General features: G+C 44.6%; 1 protein-coding gene across 1 annotated transcript in view; it reads right to left on the reverse strand.

Annotated features, from left to right (window-relative positions):
• LOC142817559 (uncharacterized) overlaps positions 1-4,792 on the reverse strand; it is a 167,569-nt gene extending 162,777 nt beyond the window's left edge. Inside the window, exon 1 of the mRNA XM_075894601.1 lies at positions 4,504-4,792. The gene's annotated coding sequence lies outside the window, so the exon portion shown is untranslated. The remainder of the gene's footprint in view (positions 1-4,503) is intronic.
• Between the last annotated feature and the right edge of the window lie 1,208 nt (positions 4,793-6,000).

A 6,000-nucleotide genomic window follows, 5' to 3' on the forward strand; every position in this document is an offset into this window, starting at 1 on the left:
AAAAAAAGAAAGTGATTATACGAAAGAAGGTACTTTCCACCTCCTGTTTTTATCATTGCCTTTGCCAAGGTGATGGTGTTGCGTAGTAGAAATACAAGATCTAGTATGACGCCATCGGCTAGCTGAAAAAAAAAAACGCCTCTTGTTTAATGAAGCGTTTAAGGTACCTAGAGTTACAATCTCCACCAACGGGGAAGTTTCCTTACTCTACTTGTTGCTGTGTGACGTCACCATAGAGATTGCCCAAATATGGATTATCTTAGTTTGCCAGACAGTCATTGCATCACCATAGGGCACAGATTAAATTCCGTCAATGGGAGTTTCGTTGAGAAGACGGCGAAGTTAGTGCGTGGTGAATTAAAGTAGCTTACCTGTTACTTTTCCTTCTAATAAGCGCTCCTTTACATCCCGCGCGTCTGTGTTACGACACTCAGGTAATTCGCCCGAAGGCCAGCACAAACGGCTAAGTTGTAATGTATCATTGGTTACTAGGACACTGATATATTCCTGGCAATATAGCAGAGATAGGGGAAGACACTGAGGTCAAATACAGGGTACAATGCACGAAAAACATTGTGCTATCTTCCTTATACCCGCAGTGATGCCTACCGGTTGGTGAGAAACTCACCCTCTGGCCTTAGGAGAAACACCTTGGTTGGACACAAAACAGTTCCCAGAACTGTATTTACAAGCCATAACGTTAAACTGCCCTCTCTGACAGAATTAGAAAGCGAGACGTAGATAATCTGTCATACTTTTATAGTTTTTAGGAGGTACTTTTCAGGCAGGCATAATTTCAACTTTAGTTTACAAAGCTCTTGCGTCCCCGATGATTACGATGTCAAAACAATTGAAACCTCCCGAAAAAGTCACATACAAAACTTAGATATACGTCAAATATCTCCAAAATAGTAATATTATATATTATTGTTCTATTATTATAATTGTAATCACTTTTATAATATTTAGGGCTTAATATCTCAAAACCACCATATGAATATGAGAGGTGCCGTAGTGAAGGGCTCCGGAAATTTCAACCAGCAAGGGGTTCTTTAACGTACACCTAAATCTATAGGCACACGGGCCTCAAAAATTTTTGCCCCGTCGAAAATCTAGCCACCGCAGCCAGAATTTGATCCCTTGACCTCTGGTTTTGTTTCTGTCAATACATGAACTGAAAAAAAAAGAACAACCTACAGAATTATTAAAAATAAACTCCGAAAACGCAGAGCCCTAGTTATTGCATATCCATCCAGCTGGCACATCACCTATCATGGTGTTATCCTGGCACGGGGCACAACGTCGGATAATTCTATCTTAAGCGCAGTTCCTAGGAGCGGCTAATAAGAACGAGGGGTATCGTCACATTGGCATAAAGCGTAGTGCTGTGGATATTGTACGACATGGCAGCCTGACCATCTTCTTGAATACCCTGATTTCAGGCCTGTTCGTTATTGGTTTGCTAACAGCTGTACGTGTAGAACCACAGGTGTTAGGAAACCTATACTTCTCACACTACCGCAATCGATACCTGATTGCTGTTATAGTGCGCTGATCACCAGTGTGTCGTGTTCACTCCGTAACTTTGAACAGTCTAGGCACAAATAAAATAAAAAGAAATATATATTGCGTGTTGCTCTATTGTTGCAAATCTCGAATAACCACATGTCTTTTTTTCTTGCATGTGATCCACAAAAAAAGAGAGAGAAAAGAAAAAAAGACAAGCTAAGAAATGTGTTTATAGTAGGAATGCTGGTTATGTGCTGGGGTTACATATATGTTTTTCTTTCTCTTTCTTTTTGTTGAGTTCAAGTATGGGTACTGAGTATATGCAAGAGTAGGTAATATTCAAGAAAATACGGTGATTAACGCTTTTCAATATACACAATGACTGTGTTCGGCTAATCGTGCCTCAGGATGAGAGTTTGAAATTATCGAAAAGAGATTTGACGTGTATCTTCAAAAGAAGTTAGGTATGTGGCTAGACATGACTCAACAGAAAGACAGAGAGTCCTCTTTTTTTTTTTTTCTTGAAGTGCACGTATACGCACCATGTTACTTCCGATCATGGTGTAAAAAAACAAAAAAACGCTGTGCTCTCGACACCGCTTCGTGTCTTGTACGCGCTGGTGATTCTCCCCGCAAAACTTCTGTAATCAGCAATTTGAGATACGAATATTACCTATAATGACATAACGCTATTAGACCTGTGCTTCGCAGAGACAAAACACGTGTTGCATCCACATGAATTTCATGTCGTCAGCCGGCTTCAAGCGAAATATTCCGAAAAGCTTCTACGGTGTAAATTACACGCTATCGACTCTTCGACTTTCATTTCAACCAAAGTACGTAAGCAACTACACGTGGTCATCACTCGTTTACGAAAAGTAATCAAGAAAGTCGCACACCTACATCCATGATAAGTCGATAACCACGGACCGAATCCATAGCGCTTCCTGTAAAATGTAGTTTCCAGTAGGTCAGATATCTCTGTTATGTTTCTTATTGATGATGACTCGTAATCATGTCGATCTCGCCATAAGCGGGCGAACTGGCGGTAGCGGGGCAATTGTACCTTTCTACACACCTATGAGGGGGGAGGGCACTCAAAGCCTGTCACATACATTGACTCAATAGGAAGGGGGGGGGAGGCGCTGTGACCAAGTGACGTCCCCCCACCCCTGACAAGGAACCCAGCGCGCACCTATGGACTCCATATAAACGTTTCTTGAGTAAACGATTTTCTTTCGCAAACACGGGCATTTTCCATTGAGGAGAATCGCCGTTCAAGTCAGGCAGAAATATCTCGGTCGTGTTCCGAATAATGAAGCAAATAAAAGAAAGAAGAAAAAATAATTTCGTCAAACAAAACTACAACGAGACGCGACAGGTTATCAAGCCAATGAAAATATAGAGAATGTTTGTTGTAGTAGTGTTGATATTATTTAAAATAATTAGAGCGAAATAATACACAAGTTGCCACCGGCATGCAAGGGCTGAAACCAGCAACCTTCGCATTGCGCTCTCGATGCTTCACCGATTGAGCTGTGACGGCGGTCGTCCTCACGGCATTTCTATTCACTCCACGGCTTGATTGTTGTACAGTTTCGTTAATGTTTAGTCCAAAAACTATAAAACCAAGAATTAGTTGTGAAAACACAATGAGAGTTCTGGAAAGTTTTCCTTTATTTTTTATAACCTTTCACCTTTTTTTCGCGTGTGTTTATTACTCGGTCTATTTCACATCATTGGTTTTCATTACTATTGAACCAGGACAAACTGCCATACATATTTGCTGGAAGCATTGGTGGTTTTGTACAAGCAGTGGGGACATGTGCAATATGACTGTAGTCGGTGACAGCCCAAAAGCGAATGCACGTTTTGCCTACGAGACCGCATTGCCCGTATTTTTCATGCTGTGGCCGTGTCCCTACTTTACGCTGCGGAAATGACGGAACGCGATAAAGCGTTGAAAAACACTCGGAAGTGCTGCCGTTTCAGTGCACGTCAAACGCGGCACAAGCACAAACTTTAGCTGCAGTGAATGACGACCAGCGGGGATGATGCTGTGTGCGTGTGGATTAGAGTTTAATTTTCAATTGGTTCGTCTTAACTATTATACGTCATAGCAAAAGGCAGCCCTAGTTAGGTGTTCATAAGGCAAAGTAATAGTGATAAAGTTTTCTTGTTATTAGGTTGTCACTGTCTAAACTTTCATTTCACTCGCAGGTAAAGAGGGGGGAAATGTTTGAAGCAGCAGTTAGTCAAGTCATCCCGAGGAAAAAAAAAACTCGATCTATACCTTATTGCAAGCATCTTGCTATTGTTTCTTTTCCCGACCACATGCTATGAACTTGTTTTTTTTTTACGTGTGTGACACTCATATTTGTTAATGGCATTTTTTTTCTTTTCGCAAGAGTGCGATCTATGTTGCGATGATGTAAAGTACTGTAAAGAAAATAATTTCTTATAAACTTCAACTTTCGGTGAATCGCTACGGAAAGGTGAGTAGAATGGAGCGCTGAAGAGAATGGCATCTGTACAAAATTGTCTTATTGAATCGGAATCCACTAAAACACTTGTCGGCATTACTCGTAAAAAGTTTGTAATTGTGATATTGCTGTTCTTTGGCTTGATCTGTCGGTCTACTAGGGAAGGTTTTTATTATCAGCTAATTGTTCCAATTAGCAATGAATATTTACCTGTGACAATCTTTAATAATATACGGCACTGCGTACTAAGAGCGTGCCGACTCACCCGATTGCAACCCCCCCTTATCTCTGAGATTCCGCGGATAACATTTGATTTACGTTTACTACTATGCATGTTTTCAAGCAGGGCCCTTAATCTCTTCCTACTTTCCGGTTTCTGCTCGTTTGTGAGCCTGGAGGTGTGCCACTCTGATTGTCGATCATTGCATGAAACGAAATGAAAAAAAAAATGCGGTGTCATGGTATGGGACAGCAGTCGCAAGGCAGCGCTGTGTACTGCGCCGAGGCTCACCAGTTGCTTTTGACTTCGTAGTGTTCGGGCTTGACGCTGAGCCGACAGCTGATCTCGCTCCTCGCTTGCGCTGGGACGCCGGCGAACTGAGCACGCGCCGAGGCACCAAAACCAGGGGGTCCGGTCCACCACAAAAGAGTAAAAAGACAAAAAAGAACTATGTACCAAAAGAGTCTTCTTGTCTGCAATCAACACCGAGCGTGCGGACGCGCGCGCGCACGCACGCGATAAACAAAAAGAGCAGCGATGTCAGGCGATCCCGTCACGCGGCGGCCACTGAGTGCGACGTGTGTCCGGAGGGGAAGAAGCGCCGATCGTGTGTGTTTGAGCAGCGGGGGCGACGCTTTTCTTTCAAGCCCAGCCGGTCTCTTTTTAAAGTGCGGACCCCCCATCCTCCTCCTTTATCGTCCCACCCTCTCTCTCCTCCACTACGAGGCGCGTAGTCTCTCGACGCTGGGCCAACCTTCTACATCAGCCCCGCCGCTCGTTGGGGAAGCGTTTCGCACGCGCCTTCCCTTCTCTCGGGGCAACGTGGATTTCCCCTCCCTCGTACCCTCTCCCGTTCCCCTCGGCGGCTGAACCGCACCGCCAATGGCGCGGGGACCCCGGGCCCCGCGGAGCCCCGCGTCCGCCCTGTTCTGCGACGGCGAGCCTTCGCGCCGCGAAGGATCCCGGCTCGCGCCGCGGGGACACAACCTGTGGCCGCAATACAGGCGACCCCCTCCTCCCCCTTCCCTCTCCCTCAGAAGTAGCGGCCACCTCTAGTGACCCACGCTCCCCACTCGTCACCGTGGTCGCACCGTTCATATCACCTGTCCACTATTTCTTTCACGATGGAGTCTGGCGTGGCCACACTACCGCGTGCGCGTGACGTATTCCCCGCGAGGAGGCACACCCGTTCGAACAGTGCTTCTTTGGTGGTAAGCGTGTAACGAAACGACCGCGACAGAGGAAGCGATGCACTATTTGGTAGCGTCATGCATTAGTCCATATAACTTTCGAGACTGTTGGACTTCCTCGCATTTCGTGTCTAGCTCAGACCGAATGTGAAGGTTTACGGCAAGGGTTTTTGCTAAATGTGCGTATGAATAATATCTGGGGTTTATAGTGCCGAAAGATGACATGATTATGACGGATGCTGTAGTAAGGGGTTCCATAAATTTAAACCACCCGTGGTTTATTACCATGCGCTCACATTGCGCAGTACACGGGCCTCGGTATTTCGCATCAATCGAAATGAAGACCACCACGGCAGGAATTCTACTTCCACGGCCATGCCTAAAAAAGGGGCGAAGCTGCGTGGCCTTCAGCAGTTCTCTTTGTTTTTGTTTTTTTTTTCATTTTATCACACATTCTTTTTTCTCACTTCTCTTTATTTTTTTGTTTTCTTAGTCACTGCTCATGTCTGGTTCTTTCTTACTAAACATGCATTTCTTTTTTTTTCTCGCTCTGTCCAGCTTTCTTTCTTTTTATTTCCTGTCTTTATGTCTCCTCGAA

Source organism: Rhipicephalus microplus, chromosome 5, assembly GCF_043290135.1.
Source record: "Rhipicephalus microplus isolate Deutch F79 chromosome 5, USDA_Rmic, whole genome shotgun sequence".
In the NCBI taxonomy this organism is placed as follows: domain Eukaryota; kingdom Metazoa; phylum Arthropoda; class Arachnida; order Ixodida; family Ixodidae; genus Rhipicephalus; species Rhipicephalus microplus.